Below are 20961 nucleotides of genomic sequence, written 5' to 3' on the forward strand. Positions count from 1 at the left end.
TAAAATTTTACAACTACAGTCCAATCATTTCAAGAGTTTGTATTACAGGAGGAAGCTCTGTCTTTAAATAAAACTCTGTAAAAAGTAAGTAGATTCAGTAAGCACACTTCCACAGTTGATTCCAACTTTCTGTAACAAGGAAAGTGTTCCTGGAAATATGATTCTTATTGTTACTTAATGTTGATGACTTACTCAACCAAAACTAATTAGTTCTAGAATGGAAAAGTTGTACATGTGAGTTGGGCATGGTCTGTGGAAAAAAAAGCAGCACTGTAGTAGATTAGCCCTCCTTTATGGAATAAATGCAGGAAAGGCAAACAGTCTATTCCTGAAGTCTGCAAAATCCATCCACATACCACTGTGCCTTTACCTTTGCACTCTTTATTAGTACAAGGAGAGCAGTGTCATTGCAGTGATTTTTTTAAAGAGCAGGCAGCAAGAACAAAAGAATTCATTCCTAATTTCAGAACAGCCTTTGAAATGTTGGTCATGTCCAACTTGTCTTAATTTAATCTGGGCACCCCAGGGCTGATCTATTCAAGTGATTTATGCCAACAGGTAGCAACAGCCAATTCAGATTGGTACCTGCTTTGGCCTTGATCACACCATTGACTCAGTTCTATTTCAACAAAACAGGTAATAAGTTAACAATATTCTGTAGTTTATCCAATTACAGTGGAATGGAGAGGCATGAAACCAGGCAACAGCTAATAGATATTTTGTAAACTATCCTCCTGTAGTAAAGATGCACTGTCAGCCCTCAAGATCCACCTCTCAGAACAGAAAACCAGACTAATTCCTCAAATAATTGCTGCATCTATTCAGTTTAGTATATAAAGAAATTATGACTATGAAGAAATATCAGATAAAAATAATCTGCCCTTCTAAGTGTTACATACTACTGCTTGCTCTTTCATATGTAAAATTTCTTCCTATAATTTGATAAAGTGAAGTAAATAATTGTTAGCCTACCTGGTCAGTGGGCCAAGATACACCAGAAGCTGATAGACCAGTCTTAAAATAAATTTTTATATAATTCAGTCTAAATGCCTTCAGGAAGGCTCCTATTTCACTTCATTAACCAAAGAGAGTTAATGCTAATCCTCAGCCTTACTTGAGCACTTCTGACTGAACTGCTCAGTGCAACGTAGAAGACCCATCTAAATTTACCAAAGTAGAAAAAATAATTAGGGAGGAAAAAAAAAACCCACATCACCAACAAAAATTTTGTGGAAAACCCAAAATCTGCAGTTCAGTCATCAAGATGATGATTCAGGTTAACTCCTGTACAGTGCCAGCAATGAGGGGATGCTGTAACTCAGAACAGTTTCTTGCATGTAAAAACATCATGGGAACTGCAAGGAAACATTTTATAAATGGCAAAACTTGCTACAGGCAGAGTCATCAATTGGCAGCCTGACCCCATCCAGGGACATCTAAACCCTAGAGGGAGATGTGATTCAGTAAGTTCTGAGTTACCAAACTCTTGTTACAGCAATTCTTTCTGGCCCAAAAGTTTTCCATGTGTGGGTTTTCCACGTTTCAGCAGGTTTGAAAAGTTTTGTTTTCATGGCAACTTCCCACAAGGGCCAAGGGGGTGAACACTTCTATCCTCTCTCACTGCAAGGAAGGAGACAAGAGAATTAAAAAAAAAATCCCCAAAGATCTGGACTGGTTTGGCTAAATTTAAGCATGGTTGAATTACATTACATCACTGACTCACTGCTAATCAAAGCAAAGTTTCCCCAAAACAACCAAGAGAGATCCCTGAAGCCACAGCTCTGTTTCTTCAAACACCAATTCCAACATGAAGCAGCATTGATTGAGGGAGGAGTGAACACAAATTGAAAGTCCCAGAGATTAGCATTTTATCCAGCAATAACATGTAATACAGGAGCAACAGGGCTGACACGTGCAAACAAGGGTAATGTCCAAGTGGAGGAAACTGGTGAGGAACAAAGCTACAGAAATTAATCCTTTTTCATCAGAAACTAATGGGATACAGGCAGAGAAAGAGGCCTGCACATCCAACTGGCATTGAACTTGGAATTTGGAGACTTTTGAAAATGCTGACTGCCCAAACCCAAGCTCAAAATGAATTGAAGAAATTTAATTCAAGAAGTTCAAACAAACAAAGTACAGATTCTCATTTTTAATTTGTGCAAATGCAGAAAAACACTGTGAAATTAATCTGTTCTGCAGTGGGTGGTACCCAAGTCCCCAGAGCTTTGAGCACTTTATGACCAGTCTTTCTGTAAATTACAAAAATTCAGCTCACAGTTGGCTAACAGGTGTCCTATTTTCTGACTGAAAAATGAATTAAGATGAAGGAAAGAAGGAAGAGCTGAGACTCAGATTAAAAATAAACTAAGTAATAGACAAATAAGCAGTTCTTGCAGGAATTTATGGAAAAATAGAAGTAAATAAAAAACAATACCCAAAGTTTTTCTTTCATTTCAACAAAAGCCACAATTTAGCATACCCCATGTACAAAATAGTTAACTCACTGGAAGTGAAGGAAATGTCTTTCAAAAATCAACAACACTGGACAGATCCTTAGCTGGTGTGAACTGAGGATGCAAGGTTGACTTTAGGAACAGCAGACCGATTTGCAATAGATGTGAGTGTGTGAGATGTGAGTAAAATGATAATGGACACAGCCCTCTAAAATTTTTTTTACTATTCCTCCAGTAGGTATTTATAAAGGATGGCATTTTTAGTCTATGCTGATGCAAAATTAATGGTCAGCAACAGAACTGAGAGATTCAAAACTAAAACAGATCAAATTCCTCCCTCAGTCACACAATATTAACTGAAATGACAAATGTTCTGGATTTTGAATCCTCATGCTGTCTGGTACACATAATCCTGCTTATTGTCTCTCTGCAAAGTACCAAGTATTTCAAAATAATGTACCAAAAAAAGACCAAATTTCCACTAAATGCAGCATAAGAGTAAGACAGACATAACCTCTCCTGAGGTCCCACTGTCCATTCCAATAGAAATTTTGAAAATTTTAATCAAAAGAGGGAAAAAAAATCAAAGTGTTTCATCAGACAAAAAAAAAAGGCAAACTAAATGGGCCCAATTATCTCTTGATTTTCACATGGCGCCATTGTGCGCAGCAAAGTCCAGCAATCAGGTGACCATAAGAAATGAGGATAATCAAATGCAGTTAATGGACTGAATAATCAAGATAACCAGTCCAACTTCAGCACACCTGACTGGTGAAGAGGTGGCAGTGAGGGCCCAGAGTGCTGCAGTGGAGCTTTCCCACAAGCAGGGCAGGGGACAGAGGTTTAAACCTGCACAGGGGAGCCAAACCAGCAACACAGCCAGCTCTGACACAAATAACCAATGCTTGCCAGGATCTCTTCATTCCAGCAGAGGACCTGAAGCAACTCAAATCTGACAAAAGAGACCTAACCAGTAGAACTGTGCAAGCACAAAACTGTGGTCACACACAAAGAGGCAAAAATCCCATCCAGCTAAAATACCTCTTCTTTACAGAGTGTATAAACTTTAATCACAAGTCATGCCAGGACATAAATACACAACTGAAAGAGAAATCTGTTGTTTAAACAGCTCTTGAGAGTGGCTGAGAATATGATTAGAAGAGTTGGGATGTTTATCCTTTCTTCCAGTGCAGTTGTGCAGTCAGACACAAATCATGGGTGATACCTGTGTGATGCCTCCCACTCATCCTATCCAGCTCATTCTCTTCAGCTAAAGGAAATTTGTTTTCTGCATGGCACAATGGTGTAATTCAGAACTGACACAACATCCTGACTACAGTTTTTGTGATAAGCTTAAAACACTAAACACACTCCAATGAACACATGGGCACTTCAGGTATGCTCTGAGATTGGGACCATTTAATTTTGACTGCAGTAAGTTTCAAGAATGAGCAGCTGAAAAACTTTATTCCCTGAGATTCTTTCAATGCAGAGTTTGCCTTTTTGATTAAACTCATTGATTTACAGCTTTCTGTGTAGCTGTATAGTAACTGTGCATAAGAAAGCAGTTCAAAGCACATCACATGGTGCAGGATACAGATAATTTTTAAAGCATTAAAATACAAATAATGATTAAAATGCTGATATAAATAAAGATTTATTAAAGAAAAGCACTACCTGTCTACCAGAAGGGATATATTTAAGTTTAGGTCCCAGCTAGAGATGTGAATTTGGATTTAGTGTGTTTATCCTATAGGGTCACTAAGAAAGAGGAACAGGTGAGAGCTGCAGCCTTGCCCCTCACCAGCCCACTCTGCTCAGGGCCTAAAGTTGGTTGCTATGAGCAACATCCCTGTGCCAAATTTAAATGGTTTTCACCCTCCTCAGATGAGCTGATCATCTGAGCTGACACCAATATAAAGCTGTATGAAAAAGCTGGCTAATATCCTCCACATCCTGATCTTGCAGCAACAAAACAAATCTACCCACAGAAAGATACAGGATCAAAGCATACAGCTGAAAGTTAGAAAAACACATTTTTCTTTTTTCCCTCCTTTCCTAAAAATAAAATTTAAAAAAAAAAACTTTTAAAAATTCTACACTTAAGCAACTTGAGAGGACAGTTAGGGGAAAAACAGTTCCCATTTAGCTCACAATTCCAAGACTGGAAGCAAATTTCAGCATTCAGCAGGGAAGTTTTCTTCAAATGACCACAAAATGAGAGCTGTCATTTTCTAGAGAGCTCCTGTGGAAGCCAGGAGCCCTGCCAGGCTGATAGTGCTCAGTGCTGAGGACAGATTACACTCCCTCTCCTCCAGCCCATCGGGATCAGCACTGATAAGCAAACAGGAGAGGAGCCATGTGAGGCTCTGACAGAACCACTCCACTGCAATTACCTCCCTCCCTCAATGCACAGCAGTTTGCATGAATCAGCAAATACCACAGAGATAGAAGAAAGAAGAGACAGAAAGGGTTTTGACAGAACTTGTGTATATAAGTAAAACCACATGACACTGCATGACCAAGCTATTTATGTGATTATCTAATGATTCTATGCATCAAAAACTTTCAAAGATTTCTTCAGTAAAAATGCTCTGCTGAAAATAAAACTAATACAGCTTTACTTAAAGCTATTTTATTTAGAGGGGGAAAAAATCTAGCGTCTTGGCATTATGTCAAACTGATTTATTTTTTTCCCTTCTCCTAAAATTGCTGTGGAACTCCTTGGTTCATCAAGGTCACTGGACCACACGGCTTTTACATGTTTTGCTGAAGCAAAGCCCATGCTCAGTGTGAGGAGACCAGGAGCACATTACCCCTCATGGGATGCCTTTTCCAAATCACAGATTTGGACCTGTCTGTAAAACCCCCAAGTTTTATAGGGTTTTTCCAGGGTCCAACCAGCTCCCAGCGAGCCTGGGCAGCCACACCACGAGCTCAACAAGCCTCTGTTACCACACTGACACCAGTCAAAGGACAAAGCCATCACTTGAAAGCTTTTGACACTTATGCCACCAAAATTATATCCAAGTTTAGTTCTCTTCAGACACAGAGGTAGGAATTGTGTAATCAACATGCAATACAAGGTAAGGTGTGCTTAGGGCAGGAAACAAGGACAGCTACCCCAGCAAATATTCTGGGTCTGACCACAGGCTTCCAAATGAGCCAGAGTACAACTTCCTTTTGACTTATTGAATATACATTAAGCATTTCCTTGTACACACAAGGACACCCAGCCACATGACCTCCACTAGCAGAATATTTTATCTTTGTGTTAATTTCGTGACCCTTTAGGTTGTCCTTTGTCTTGGGGGATGAAAGCAAATAGATGGCAGGGAGGGGACACTGTCATCTATATTTACTGCAGTTTCATGTGCTAGGTCACATAGCATTCCCAGGCTGCAAAAAAAGGCCCTGTTGCGGAGAATTTATAAAACAAGTTAAAGGTAGTGTGCAGTTGTACTACAAGAAGTTGTCAGTCAAGGCTTGCTGTGCCTTCCAATTTTTTTATTTTTTTCAGAATAGCCAAAAAAGATGGAAAGTCTCCAACTGTGTCATTCTGTTACGGAGGAAAAGAGTCTTTGCAGGGCTCACATTAATTTGATTCAAGTCAAGCCCCCAGAATTTACTTATTCCCAGAAGTATCAAGTCTATTAATTTACTAAGCTTACTTACAAGGCAAAGGATTTCCTATTGCACATCCCACACAAAAAGAAGAAAAAAAAAAATCAGGCTATTTTAGCTGCTAAAGTTTGTAGTACGGGTTGCTGCACTTATTGAGTTTCCCAGCTCAGGAAGCAGGCAAGCTCAGGAGAACATGGCAGCATGTGTTCCATTTCCAGCACGTGCTCTCCAAGCCTCACTGCACTCGTACACATGACTGACAGAAGATTTCAGGGTAGACTTGTGTGCTCCTCTGAATCCAGGCCAGAGGTACTTGAACAATTCCATAAAGTCATTTTATGTCTTCCTGTGACGAGAAAAGTGTTTCCTTACTAAACATCAGGCTCTTGTTTGTGCACAAAGGTATGTTGCAGGTGAAGTGCCAAAAGTTTGCAGCATCTGCCATGCTAACTAAACAAGGCAGAGACATATACAGTGCCAACATTGCTTTAATTCAGGCAATGTTACATTCTTTTTTCTGGAATGTAACAGCAGTTCCTGCCATGAAGTTCTCCATGCATTGGTAAATACAGCAAAAGAATGCTCAGCTGCCTACAGACTGCAGGAACTCTTGGTCACCCAAATGTATTTTAGGCTCCACATGGGTGCAGAGAACTTCATCTGCGGAGTTCAGAGTTGTAAGTAGTCAAAATACACCTATAAGATTCTGTTCTAGATGTAACACACACCAGCAGACGCCAGAATTTACACAGCCAAACCAACTTACTCCAGATTTACACCAGTATGAGGGCACCACAACATATCTGCCATTCCAGCTGATCCAGCTTACTTTTGACATTCAAAGGAAGAAAAACCCTAATACAGTAAAATGTGCCACAAGGGTATACACATAGTCAAATAAAATTAGAGAAGACACTAATATTTCTCTGCAGGAGTTTCATCAGAAGTAGACCTTCTTGCAAAGCAGGCTAAGAAAGCTGCAGTGCTAATTGACAAAGGCTGGGTGGAAACTGCAACATGCCTGCATTTCAGTGAAGCCTTTCCTAGAATATCTCAAAATGCTCAAACTAAATTCAAAGCGGACTCCTCCCCAAAAGCAGCCCACACACTTCAGCTGCAATGTGTTACAGAGAGCCACAAGAATTAGTAAAAAGTTGGGCAAATAAAGCAAGACCCATGATCTAATTGCTTTTAGCATGTTTCTTACTAGCAAGGAAGGAGGAACATGAAGGTTCTTAGTGAGATCGCCAGATGAGTGATGTTAATTCAGAACACCAGTAAGCAGAGAGAGAAAAAATAGGAAGCAAAGACAATTAATGAATCCCTCTCTTCTTGCAATGCTAAAACTTTTAAAGTTCAAGGCACTTATTAGCATGTACAACTGAGTCTTGATGCCACAAACAGCTCTCCAGCTCCATTTCCCACAGCACCACAGTGCCTTGTAATGCCCTCCCTTCCCCATACCCCTTCCTTCTCCAGCCCTTGGCCTGGAGCATTCTGGTTATCTCAGAGGTGTAAATCATACTTCACAGCCCAGAGCTCACCATTAATGGAGTTATTTTGGCTCTTCTAGTCCTGTTTCACACCCCACACACAAAAAAAACCCAGAGGTGGTTGTAAAGGAGACTGACAAGGTTACACATCAGAGGGTTCTGTGAGCTCTGGAAGCACTGTGCTGGTTCCATACACAGAAAACAGAATGAGGTGAACAATTCTCACTTTATAGGCAGTGGGTTAACTGCCTCAGAAGTTTCACATCATGGTGTGCGTGTGTCCTTTATCCCTGCCCTTACCACCCTAACCACCTTCTGTTTCCAGAGCAGACAACCAACACATCATTCTATGGAGGCACCAAAATGGCAGTGCCTTGTCACATAGCCCTCTGCTGAGGGAAGGTTATGTACTGTCACAGCAGATGTCACAGCTGAGATACACAATACACAGAGTGTCACCACACAACTTCAGAAAGCTTCAACCCATCCAGAAAAAACACCTTACCTTATCAGAAGGCTTCAGGCTTCTGCCCACACAGAGTAACATCGGGACAATTCAGAAAGCTGCAAGCAACTGCCCTTCTCATTCTTTAGCCCAGCCTTTTATCCCCTCACTGTTGATGCACTGCACCTGTGTGCCCCTCATGGTTCATGCCCTGCCCCTGTGTGCCCTCTGCTCCCTTTGGTGGTTGGTCAGTGCCCCTGGGCACTCCATGGCTCATTAGCTCCAATAGGATTCACCTGCTGCTCACAGCTGTAGCTCATTGGGGATGGGCTCACACAGCCCCATCCCAATCACCACAAACTGTGTGCCTACAATGTACCTTTTAACCTCCTTCTCTGTGCACACCACTGGTCAGACAGGGGTCTTGCTTGTCCTACAAAGATGGCATTCAACTCCCAAGGCTGCACACAGATCTTGTGCCACACTTCCAAACCTAAAGCTTCTCCAGCAGCACCTGGTTCATGGGATAGTCGGAAGGGCAGAGGGATGTGGTTGCATTGAAGGCTCAGAAATGCTGTCGTGGCTGAGGATCTGCCTATGGAGCTGCAGCATGGAATTGTCCTTCTCATGTGTTACTCATAAGGTCTCCTGGGCAGGGATGAACAGGCTTTGACACACAGAAGAAAAAAGGCCAATAATGCCACCAACGTGTCTAACATTGACAAAGATACATTTTTACTACTGCACAGAGATAGGATAGGAAAATAATATTCATGAACACACACAGGCAGGCACAAAAGATGTAAAATTGTTTGAAGAACTTCCGGTCTTGTTGTTAAGTGTGCTGTGAATGTTTCCAAAAAGCCTAAACTCCAGACAATGGCAGCACATTGCTGAAGAATGTTTAAGGGATTTGGGCAAATCTGATAATTGCTTGGTAAGACAAAAGCAGAAATGGCTTACAGAAATAAAGGACATGAGTTTGAAAGAAAGTTGCTTTAATTTTTAAGATTATATAGCGTACAGTGCAAAGAATAAAAACCCACTGACTACAAGATAAAAACAGTAAAAAATCTTCTGTCAGGAGAGCACATTTACCCAGACTTTCAGAGCACAAAAAGAAGCCAGAATTCTGTGTTTGGAAGAGTCTGTCTGCCCATTTGCTCCAAGCCCTAAAAAGCCACTTAATTCAGAGTGATTTCAATTTCACATACTCCAAAGTCAGGAGCATGATGTGAACACAGATAACTTGAACTTTCATTTTTCCACTCCAAACTCTGTAGATGGAGCAGCCAGGACACGCATAACATAGACCAAACAGTGATTTGTGCAAGAACTGCAGCTCTGCTCTTGTTAATATAGTCAAAACCATTTAAATTGGAGTTGGATGGATCGAGCAAAAGTACATCTGTGAACATTTTCTGGCCTGTTGAAAGCTTGTGTTCATCCCTTCCACATCAGTGTTCTGCACATATCCCACCCCTGCATTTAGGCAACAGGAGTGGCCTCTGCCTCAGATGGCCTCTGCTTGACCAACAAATCCTTGATGGCTGAGCAAGTACAACTGGGAAAGTATCATCTTATTCTTCTTATTCTTATTATCTTACTATTATTATTATATTATTCTTATTATCTTCCTTATTATCAGAGACAGAGCACTCTGAGCTGAATCAACACCTACATCTACAAACGTTCATGCTGGTAAGCAGGAAGCAAAATATTCATTTTATGAGAAGGGGTTATTCATAGCATCAACCTCCCTGCTTGCACAGACACCAGAACACATCCCACCAGGAAACAGGAACATCTGAACATTTAGCACAGGCTGAATAGATATAAAATCTTTCTCTGAATATTGAAAAAATTAAAAATCTACATATCCCTGAAACAGTTCATACATAATCATGAACACCACACACTTTAGAAAAACCAAATCCTTAACCTTATAATTCCACTAGCACGAAAATTTAATACATACATGGAAATTTATTTGCCCCACTTTGGCTTTGTATACATAGAAAGGAAAAATCAGAGCCTACCTACTGCCTGGAAATGATTAGCATGCTCAGAGAGGCTGTGAGCAGCCAGGGGCTCTGTGGTGCAGCCTGTGTGTAATGTATCCAAGCAGTTACACACAGGATACAAGCGGAGAGCATTAATGGCAGACCTTGGCTGAGGGGGACTCGCGTTAAAGGCTCAGAAGATGAGCACGTGTGCTATCACAGAGCAGTGTGTCATGGCACAGGCAGGACATCACTGAGCACTTCAGCGCTGCTCTTTTGTATTAAACACAGCAACATGCTCTGTATCAGAACTCTTCTTTTTTCAATACTTATTAAGCAGGAGAAAAATTAATAAATCAGATGTAAGCTGATGTGTTCAGTACAACTCTGAGCAAAGCTTGTGCAATATTTTAGCAAATATTTACTGCAGACACAGAGAAGCCCTTCCCATGTTAGGTTTGTGATCAGCTGTATTTACCATTCTCTATAAATGAAACATACACTTCAATTAGAAACTGGTGAAGAATAAATACATACAAAACATGGACAAGGCAAGGACTCTAAACTCCCTGAACACACAACCTGTTTTTCCTCTAGATGCATTTTAATTACATTTTGCAGATGTTTTTTTTCAATCTTTTGCCATAGCATATGAAATTAATTTTTGAGGGGAGGGAATGCAAGAGGAGCTTTTCTATATTTACATGTTAAACAGTATTTGCTAGTCTAGGCAAAATGCATTCTGCTATTCCAGGGAGGCACTTCCCAGGGATACTACACTCCAGTTCCCAGGTCTGAAGGACTCAGAAGCAACAGCATTCCACTGGAGTGGGTATATGCATAGTCCTTTGTCTTAAATTCAGGGTCTCTGTGTAGGATGGATTCCTATTCTTGTTGCATCAAAGCAGAAGCAAAAGCCAAAAATGTCCACTTTTCACCCTCATTTTAAAGTTTATAAGATTTCTCCAAAATTTAGAAAATATATATTCCAGCAACAAATGGATTACAAGAAAACAAAAGAAAAAAATTCTTTTTCCTTTACCTATTCCAAGCAATACTCTGCCCTATTGTGAGGGTAACGGTTGAGCAAGATAAATGTGTAGATCTTCACTTGAGATCTTGGCAGCAGAGACAGCCCCGTGCATTTTGCAGAGTATTTTGGTTTAAGGAGTTCAAAGAATACTTTCTTCTTCAAAGTCAAATTTCATCACTGCTGGCCGGGTCATGTTCCACTTCTTATTTCGATTCCCGTCCTCCATGAACTCCTGGTAAGGATCTTGCTTTGAAACCGCTTTCTTCGAGCGTACATAACCAAAGAAGACAGTTAATGCCAGGAAAGAGTAAAACAACATGACAAAGAGGATGAAGAAATAGGCGTTGTCATATGGTTTGTATTGTAGCTCTTTTTGTTCTGTAGCATTTTTCCTTGTGTCCAGGTTCCTTTCCAGAAGTTGCAGAACACATTGCGAGATGAGAGAAGCTAAAGCTGTTTGGTTCATTTTGGGGAGTTCAAAAGCATGTCAGAAAATAGAGGGGAGTGAGCATCCAGGGGCCCCAAGTGATGCTTCATTGAAGTGGGACTCTGTCCACCGGCTCTGGCAGAGTTGGATCTGGCCTGGAACCATTTCCTCATTTGGTAAGGAATGCTGTTAAGCACTTATTGGGTCTCAGTCATTTGATAATGAGGCATTTGGCTGATAAGCCTGCCTTGTCTGCCTCTGAAGTCTATGAATAATAACAATAATTGAACAATAACAAAAACCTGAGACGCTCATCTGCCAGAAAGTTTAAAATGTGTGATTTAATTTTTTATTCCCCTACCCCCACAATATTTGGGCAACAAATCTGCTCAGGTTACTAGGGGAAATGACTTTAAAAGCACCAGTGGGGGTTTAGGGGAAGAAAGAAAAAAAAAAGACATTTCAGTCAACTGCTATCTACAAGTCGAACATGAAAACTTAAATTTGAACTCAAATTTGACAGCCTTGGAGCTTAGGTGTAAAGTTGAAATTTTTAATGTGTTTGCATTGAGTGTTAGGACTGGTAGTCTGTAGCTGTGTGCTGCCAAAAATACGTGCCACACTGGAAATATTCGAGAGAGCAATATCCAAACAGAAAAGAACTGTTTATAAAGTCATTCTGGAATATGAAAACTTTGACTGCCATTGACAAGTGGACTACACTGAATATTTTCAGACAAGGAGCAAGGAGGTTAAGTCTTCTCCAGTGTGGTTTGTCACAGGTCATGTCTACTTGCATAATAATAGCAGAGCAGTGCTCCGTGGATTCCTGCTTCCTATTGTGTTTTACAGGCTGGGTCACTCTAAAGTAAATTGTTGTTTTACAAAGTAGTGAAACCTTATCTTGCCACAAAAAAAAAAAATCCTTACTGCCACAAACGACAATACCAGCTGTTTCTTTCTGTGATCTGAATTCTGGGGAATAAGCACCATGACTTTGAAGTGGAGAGCACATCACCAGACTAGCAGTTTGCCAACTCTGCACTGTTTCTTTAGGCCTGACCCCCTGAACTGATTGTATGATGACTAATTCACATGCTAAGATTGCAGTATATCGGTATCACTAAACAGCCTGCGTTTGTCATTAAGGGTTCCTTGTAAAAAGAAAGATGAAAGTGAAGTCTGTAATTTTATATGAGCAGCAGACTATGGTATAAGTACATTTAGAATATGCAACTTCTAGAAGAAATGCTCAGATCCACATTTTAACTATTTGTTTTAAAATCAGCCCTCAAAAAAAAAAAAAAAAAAAGAAAATAATAGAAAGAAAAAAGATTTAAAATTCCAATAAAGAGCAATGCCAAATCCCGTTCTTGGCTGGGGCCAAGTTACAGGACAGATCTAATTCACCTATTCTTGTTGGTAAAGGAGAAGAGATTCAGGGGACTGAATCTTGTTTTGAGGCAACAGAAGAAAAATTTTATCAGCAGTCAAACTACAAATAAAAAACATGCATTAAACTAGTATAAAATATTCAGGGGAATTATGCCCAATTTATATTCATGTAACTGGAAAAGGATTTTCATTTAGGTTTTGTAACTTTTCCAGAACTCTGTAAATTCTTACTGTTTGTTTGTTTTTTAAGGAATTTGCTTCAGTAAAAGAAGCCTGCAATTCTGCATAAATTAAGTTGGACACATGTTAATTCCTGTAAATTTCTTGCCTGCTTGAGAAACACATAACCTCTGTTGGCCAGTTTCTGGGGCTTTTGAGATTGGCAAAATAAAATTAAAAAAAAAAAAATTAAAGGGGGTTTTGAGGGGTAGGACGCCCCAATGGAGTCAAGAATTGAGTGACAAAAATCCCACCAGTGAATTCACAGTGGCAGTTTGGGGTATGCAATGAATAAGGAATGCTGTGCTTCACCTTCCCTGTTAAAACAGCTTCACCTGATTCCTGAGATTCATACTCATTATTTCCTAGAAATAAGTATTTTAACTCATCTTATGCTATGCAATGTACTGGTATTCTCACATATCTAAGCAGTTTTTTAGTGCTTGACAAAAGGCACAAAAACCCTTCTTTCCTCTAGCATTCAGACAGTCAGAACCACATCAGCCTAAGCCTGGAAGATAAATTACTGTGTTTACACTGGGCCATGCTGGTATCTCCCAAACCCAGAATCCTGGCCCAACAGCCTCAGTGTGACACATTCCCTGTCCCACACCTGGGCTGTGATATGCCCAGGTCACCCAGAGGAGAGCAAAACAGAGCACCCTTAGCAAAACTGATCCTACACATCACCAGCTCCACGTGGCTGCTACAGAGCTGCTCCCACACCACCTGGGAAAGGCTGCTGCACACAGGGAGACTTACTCGGGGTGGTCATGGTGGCCTCTGCAGGGAAGGTTTAAGGGGTTTGCATGCCCACAGCACAGCTCATCCCCTCCAGACTGGGAGGAGCTGCTCAGGGTGAACACAGGGCTCACCTGTCCTGCTCTGCTTGGCCCTCCTGAAAGGCCCTTGCCCCAGCACACCTCCACCAGGAGCCAGGTGATGGGCCCAACCCCTATCAAAGGCAGATTCTTATTCATCCTCCTGCTCATCTAGAGTAGCCTGGTCTTATTTTAGCTTGGGGTGGTTCCAGACACTGTTTCTGCATCTTGTGTTCTGCTAGGTTCCACAAACAAACAGGGCTTTTAAAGTTGCTTTTTCTCTCCTTTTTTCACCCTCCCCCCAAACAGTTAAAAGTACATAATGGTGCTTTGAACAAGATCCTAAAGAGCTATTTCCATAAAGTGATCCAATTCTTTTTAGAGATGTAAGTACATGAAATTCTTCAAATGCAGGGGGACAATGAGTGAAGATTAAAAAGAAAGTAAAAGATTAAAAGGAAAAGACCATAAGAAAAACTCAAAGGGGGGGAAAAGATCAAAAAAGAGGATTAACCATGTTACTTGTTGTTTTTCAGAAATTAAAGAAGTATGGAGGATAAGGAATTTGTTTCCTTTTGGCCCTAGAAAAATGCCAATTATGGTAGCTAAATTGCCAGGATCACATATCAGTATGCTTTGGAAATGTGAGAAATGGATGGGAAATATAAACACAGGGCAATAGCTTACAGTTATGTTATGAATTAAGCCACAAAAATATCAAGATTTAGTCACTGAACAAGCTGCCAAAGTTAATCTTTTCTGATGATCTTGAGCAGAATCAGAATAGAAGTAACAGAACTGTAGTTTCACAGATTAAAATTGCCTTGTTCTTTGCTATCTCTGGGTCCCCACACACCTAAATTTTCCACTAAAAATCAAAGGAAAATGGGTGCACATGGGCATAAGATTGAGCTCCTTATCTATTCTGTGTAATTTTTTAGGAATTTTTTTATTTTATTTAGCAGTAAAAAAATTAACAACTCCAAGTTCCTCTTTGGCAAGAGCACTTGTGATGTTATCCACACTAGGAGAGATATTTTCCTTTAGATGGGGGCTGGAGAAAATGCTTCCTTCCAGATCCTTCAAATATCTGACACTTATGCTGCCCTTTATGAATAAGGATTACCAAAGGAGGTGAGTAAGGGTTTCTGCCACAACTTTGATGCCTGTCTAAACCCAGGATTTATTTACAGAATCTTCAGGGTTATTTTAGCCAAACCAAGTACCTTTACTGAGTCTCACAGGTGGTTTTGCTGTGCTTGGTTCTCAAAGCAGGGCAGGGCAGCCCTGCAGCCTGTCCCTGTCCCCAGGGTCAGCACCTGGCTGGGACAGGCAGACACCTCTCCCCTGAGGCTCCAGCACGGTCTCAGCACAGCAGGCACAGTCTGGGTCATGGCTGGCTCCACAAAATGCTCTGGAACCAAACCAGGCTAAGGTGAAGGCTCACAGGAGTGAGCCTGGCAAGTGCAGTGACAGAGCAAACCCCCAGAGATCCTGGTCCCCACCATTGCTGCTCCCACATGGATCACCTGGGGCCTCTGCAGCACCGGCACAGCCCTGCCATGTCCCAGCAGCACCTGAAAGGGAGGGGCTTTAATTTTCACAGTGCTCCATGCACCAGGAGCCAACTCCAGAAATGGCACATGCTGTTCCCAGCCATTCTCAAAGGATCAACTGAGCTTTGCCCCAAGGCAGCACCTCTGGGAACATCTCTGCCCTGGCTGCTCCCCTCAGCCACCCCTTGCTGACCCCACAAACACAAGAAAAATGCACTTTTAGGGGTCACAGCACCATCTCCCCTCCCACCTACTGGACAGCAACACCCCTGTGGAAAACTGAATTTAGGGGCTAACCCTCAGCAGAAAAATCCCCTCAGCTTCCTCAGAGGATTCCCAGCAGGGCTCCTGCTGTCTCTGCACCCACCCACGGGGAGAGCTGGGCTGTTTCCTGCACATGCTGGCACCAGAGACTCCAGATGGCCGCCACACACCGAGCCCAGCCCAGCCCAGCACCCCCAGCCCAGGCCCTGGGTGTGCCCCAGGCCCAGCAGGCCACAGGCTGCTCCGGGCAGTGCCTCTGCGCTCCCCTCACAGCTGTGAGGTGTGGGCGTCCCGGTTGTGGGTTTCCCTGGGTCTGGATTGAAGGTACTTGAGACAGGAATTCATGTTCTGACTCGGGTGTTTATTATTTCTTATCAGTAAAAACAGTCTCTCTGCTGTGAGTTTGGCAGCTCTTTATTAGAAGGCACAGAATGGCCAACAATCTCTTGGTACAAGGTCTTTTAAGACTAAACTATCCAATAAAGAACTAACACCTAGATTATTTTCCCTTTTAACCCAACAACTGTTCCCAAAGAGCTGCAATGGGGACTTTTCTGCTCAATTACAAAATGCCACCCAAACCCAAGAAGAAGGAAGAAGCAGCATGAAGAAGAAACCCAGGACAACACCCTGCACCCTCCACGTTGCTTCCATCCACCACATACTAAAAATCCCAAATTCTAAATTTCTCACCAAGCGATACACCTACACTGCTCTCTATAATCTATTTCCCACTTTTGTGGGTTCTAGTCTGGGAAACTTTCCCCATGAATGAGGGTCAAAGTCAGTGCTGCCCTGGGGGTCAGGGCACCCCAGAGCAGACAGAGAAATATCCCAGTGCCCTGGGTTTCCACAGTGAGGGCCATGTTTTGGCTGCTCCCCTTGACCCCCCACCATCCCCAGCCCATGCCTGGCATGGCTGCACTGCCCTGCACTGCACTCAGAAACCCTTTTGGGCTCTAAAGGAAAAGCTGAGCTCCACCTTGCCTTTTCACACACATTCACTATCCCCTTTTCAATCAGGCAGCCATGACTGTGCAAATATTTCCCTCAGGTTTCAGTGCCAGGAGAAACTGATGACTTTTTGGGAGTGCTGCAGTTGGTGGTGGTGCTGCTGGTCAGTCTTTGGAAAGAGCAAGGGAAGGAGAAATTCTGTTGAGCTAATGCAGGCACTGGGATAAAAGGTGTGGCTATTGGACACCTGCAGAGTGGCAGGACTCAAGTTTGTTGGAGAGCCACACGGGAAAGGGATGCCATGAGGAGAAACCATGATATTGAGGGCAATGTGTATCTTCCACCACCTGGAGACTTCAGATGGGGACAGTGGAAAAAGGTTTCAAACACTGTGTCATGAACTCTACAGAGGGGCAAGACTCCAGTGATGCTCTATGGCTCATGTAGTGCAGAACCAGGTGGTCCCTGCAAGCCACACCACCCCCAGCCCTGACAGACCCTTCCCCAGGATAAATACAGCCAAAACAGCATTTCAAAGCACTCAGGAGATTTGTACCCCTAGTTAATTATTCTGGTACTGACCATGGGGACACTCACAGGAGAGTGTCTCCAAAAACATTTCTTCCATCTCTGAATTTCTGAATTATAAAACATCATTGTTTGAGTGTGCAGAGTACCTGTAACCATCACCCTTTTAAAGCTAAAATTTTAAAGGTATGTACATTTGAGATCATTATGAATAAATGCATATATATGGGGAGAAAAATGTTTGTGCAAATAAAACTGAGTCTGTGAGGAAAAAAATTGGATAATTGTTCAGAGCCATGAGAAGAACTGAGACCGTAATTGTGTACAGCATAAGCAAAGATACCCGTGTGAGCACTGAAAGGAGGGGAGTGTGGGGAGAAACAAGTAGCTTAACATTTGGTTATGGCCTAAGGGACAAACTTTGCTGAGGATGAAGACACTGAATGGTTAATAAAGCTTCTGAACTGTTTCCAATTCTCAGACAAGGAAGCAATAGTTCCGCTCTTACCAGCAACTGCTCTTTCATATTTGTGTATCGAGCTGGCTTTATTAAATTATTCAGCAAAGGTCAAATGTGATGTGTCTTCCTAGTTTTATTATGATTTTTCATGACATTGCCTGAGTAGCTGAATAATAAACAGTGCATGTCAAAATGCTGTAGTGCCCAAGCTGTCCACAGCCACCCCGGGTTAATCAGCCACTGGTTCTGAGGCCATGTAAATGCACTAAGCAAAGATTTAAACTCTGTGTGAACACTGCAAAGTATTTTTGTGGGAACCACGATGGCAAAACAGAGCCAAGCACTAGCACTGTGTGCACATCCTGATTTTGAAGCCTGTTTCTATGGTAAATACCTGTCAGGTTTTGAACCTGACTAATCCTCTAGCTGTAGCATTTTGCTCCCCAAGACTGATGAGAACTTCCCAGCCTGTGATGAGCTGCCCAGAAGTGCTGGGAGTGAAAATCTGACACATCAAATGCAATGTGTCTCACCTGCAATGACCACTGAAGCAGACTGCAAGTTTTATTATTGTACAATAGACAAATATCTTGAATAGATTCAAATCAACTCATGTGCTTCTTTAAATAACCCTAGGACTCTCCAGTTGCTCCAGGGAATATCTAGATGTTATTGGAAAAGCGAAAATAAATTTAAAATGGGATCTTCTAATCAGGATTCAGGTTTCCTTGCAATTAAGCAGAACATTGAAGTGAGCAATACAAAAAAGTTTATAAATTCAAGCTGTTCCAGGTTTCTGATGGTCACATTGATATTGCCTTAATTTCTTCTTATTTCATAAAAAGGTATCTTCTAGTAATCCACTTTATAGACTTTAGGCCAGAAGACTTTATGGATAGCAAATGTTGAGAATGTTCACGGTTACTAAAACAGCAAAAATGTATGCTTTACACATCAGCAGTAACCAGAGATAATGCATTTCTTAAATGTGCGAGGATAAAGCCCAGAATTCAGACATAACAAATAGTTTACATGCTGCTGTCTGCCATACTTCTGAGAAAATGCAGACATCCTTGCTACCAAAAAATATTAGTAGCATGTGATAATTTGGGTTGGGGTTTGGAACTGCAAAGTTAAGCAGCTTTATATTTTTTTCATTACATTTAGAGATACAGGTTACAGACCTGTAGCCAGATATTTTGTGTTTGAATTTGTACAGACCTTAACCTGGGGTTAGAGATTAAAAACCTAACTCTTCTGCATATAGGTGCAGAAGCAGATTTCTGAGGACAGTCAGAACCTGTTTGACAGTCAGCTATTTTTAGTGAAGATTTGTAGATTGGGATAGGCATTTTGTACCTTTCAAAATAGCCCAGAAAGATACACTTCAACAGCATTTGTTATTTGGATAGAGACTTTTGAGCAACACTGAGTAGAAAACTCTGTGAGATTTTTGGAGAAAAATGTTTATTTCTAGATTGTATTTAAACAAGAAACACTGAAATATCTAGGGAAAAGGATAATAGGTGTCATTAAAAATTATTCTTTTCCTAGCTCATTCATTAATGCCTGCATAAAGGAATAGCAAGAGATACTAAAGTATGGCAAAGTGCATATACTAGGTATTGTGATGGGAGTAGAAGTCATTTCTAGATAAAGGAAGACTTAATAAATTTAAAATCATGGTTGTGACACAATGAAATTTTTTTTTATGAAAACCTGTCTCTCAAAAGCTTCCCATTCTAATGAGATGACAGACAGTTGTTTAAGCAGCTGTGGTGATTTATTTCCATCTTGTAAAATATGCACACTCACACACAGAAAAATAAGAGGAGGGACCCTGAGACCTGCCCTTTCTGCACTCATAAGTGAGTGGGGCTTGGAATCCATTGCTGTGAGCACATTCCTCCCAACTTTTGCATGGCTTTTCTGTCAAATGCAATATCCATGGCAGGCTCATTCCCCTTTGACTTTCTGAGCATTCAGGATTCATATCCCAGAAGCACATGTGGTTTCCAAGAACCTCCTCAGTCTTGACAGTGATAACAAGAAGGGATCAACAGCTCCCAAGTTATCCCTATAGCTCTGTCAAAGATTTCTGCAGCACATAATAAATCAAGATACTGCTCTGCCCAGGCTCCTCCCTTCCCATGACAAGAGCTCCTCCCAGTTCTCCACTACGTGGCTTGACTGTGAGAAGAATGGATGATTTTCAAAGAATCATAGAATGGTTGAGGTTGGAAGAGACCCTAAAGATCATCCAGTTCCAACCCCCCCGCCATGGGCAGGGACAGGGCCTTTCCTCCCTATCTCTTTTGTTTCCAATCTCTCCTGCTCTGCATTAGGCTCTCACACAGGAAAGTGCTTAGGGCACCCTTGAGAAGAGGATGGAGCAGCCAAAATGCCCAAAATTCCCAAAATTCCCTAATGTGAGGTCAGTGAAGCACCTCAGTGGGATTGGGGGGATGGGGAGAAATCACAGCCCCCCCACCCTGCAGCTGCTGGGACAGCAAAGGAAGGTGACATTTTTCATTCTCCCTGCGACAAGGGTACACTCCTCTTGGAAAGGAGCACTCATCACCCAGTTCCAAACTGTGCAAGCAAGCAGGATTCTATCCAGTGGTTTACAGGAAAGGGATTGCAAGTGGGAAATAGAAGTTTACATGGCCTTTGCAGCAAGGACATGAGGCCCTTGCCAAGGGCCAAGTCCTTGGAAGCAACATTGAAAAAAATCATAAAAAAATAGCAGTTTGGAGCAGGGAACAGGTGTTAATAAGACAGTTTTAAATATCAATTGTCTCAGAAGTTAAAAAGTGTATCAGAGAAACAGAAATTGCAAAGGAAAAAAAAAGAAATATCCTTTCCCCCTTTTTAATGTCTTCTGTTCAGGAAACATATTCCTTCTTTTTCCAATGGAAGTGGGCTAGATTTAAAAGAACAAAATAAAAATAAAATGCACATAGGAAAAAAGGCAGAAAGAAATTAGAGGTGGTTACATCCCCTACAAAATAGTGAGGAAATTAAATGTTCACCAAGCCTAGGGTGAAGTAAAATTCCCTTGCCCAGTGATTTGGCACTAAAATTTACTTCACCAATTTTGAAGGGTCTTCCTCATGTTACAATCAGTTTGTGTGTAGGCCTATTAAAAATTCTTGAGGTTTCTGAGGAAAAAAAAATATAATTCAGGACAGATACCACCCATAACTGATTACTAAGTCCCTAAATTTTCTGAAGCCATCCCAGTTGCCCTACTTGTGCTGGGTTTAAACCTATGCTATTTCAT

Source organism: Ammospiza caudacuta, chromosome 11 (assembly GCF_027887145.1).
Source record: "Ammospiza caudacuta isolate bAmmCau1 chromosome 11, bAmmCau1.pri, whole genome shotgun sequence".
NCBI classification, from domain to species: Eukaryota; Metazoa; Chordata; class Aves; order Passeriformes; family Passerellidae; genus Ammospiza; species Ammospiza caudacuta.